This window comes from Penaeus monodon, chromosome 21, assembly GCF_015228065.2.
Source record: "Penaeus monodon isolate SGIC_2016 chromosome 21, NSTDA_Pmon_1, whole genome shotgun sequence".
Lineage (NCBI taxonomy): Eukaryota > Metazoa > Arthropoda > Malacostraca > Decapoda > Penaeidae > Penaeus > Penaeus monodon.
The window spans coordinates 12,795,259-12,796,195 of NC_051406.1; the positions used below are offsets into that span (position 1 = coordinate 12,795,259).

General features: G+C 36.4%; 1 long non-coding RNA gene across 2 annotated transcripts in view; it reads left to right on the forward strand.

Annotated features, from left to right (window-relative positions):
- Positions 1-937, forward strand: part of LOC119586245 — a 9,801-nt gene that overhangs the window by 894 nt on the left and 7,970 nt on the right. Inside the window, exon 1 of one of the 2 annotated variants that reach the window (XR_005229939.1) lies at positions 1-128. The exons of the other annotated variant lie outside the window; for it this stretch is intronic. This is a non-coding gene — a long non-coding RNA (uncharacterized LOC119586245). The remainder of the gene's footprint in view (positions 129-937) is intronic. 2 annotated transcript variants of the gene reach the window in all.

Consider the following 937-nt stretch of genomic DNA (forward strand, 5'->3'; position numbering starts at 1 on the left):
GTTTCTGTACAAGTATTTAGAACTGTTTCATCTAATCATCATAGCTCAACACCTACCACGGAAGCCGAACAACCTCTAGGCTCTACCAAGGTCTACATATAGACCTTGGGCTCTACAGCTTCAACGACGTAAGCGACGGGCAACTGATCAGGGAGTGCCCATGATTCATACCCTGTGGTGTCTTCATTTTCTTTCCATGAAACCGAAGAATATTAGCTTGTCCTGCAATAACTGCTTTTCATGTTCCAGCTGCTCTTGACTTTGAGCATAATGTATTGTTGAATATAATTAACTATATGGGCTTGGTGACTTGAGTATTGCCATTGTAGAAAAAAAAACATCTGCCATCTAAAAAAAGACTCCATTGAACAAATAAGAGATCTGCTGTTTCTTGAAAGAGAAAAAATCTAAAGCATTTCTGAAGTCCAGCCATCTGTTTTAAAGAACTGGAAGTATGTAGTGTATATGTTCTGGATGTTATTTATTTGCATATGGACACTGTAAATTACTACTTATGACTACATGGCTCACTAATATGATGAACAAGCTTTGATGTTAGGTAGACATCCAAACATGTGATATGTGTTTAATGGAGTGACTATTGAGGTTCAGGCACAAAGGAAACTAATCAAACCAATCAAACATCAGTGCTTGACTTCAGGCTTACTATCTGCACAAATGTGAAATACTTGTTAACATCAAAGTTCATCCAAACTCATTCAGTTCAAGTAGAATGAAATCTCATGCCAACTTTAAAATTCTGACAAGCTCTAAAAGTGGCATCAATTGTCCAATTTTTCAAATGACCCTGTGGAAGTAGTCACTTAATAATTGGCCAGACTTTTTAAAGGATTTCTTTGATGAGGTCAGTGTGAAAATACAAAAATATACTAACATCAGATCTGATAGAGAATGTATCCAGTCATTATTATCAGAG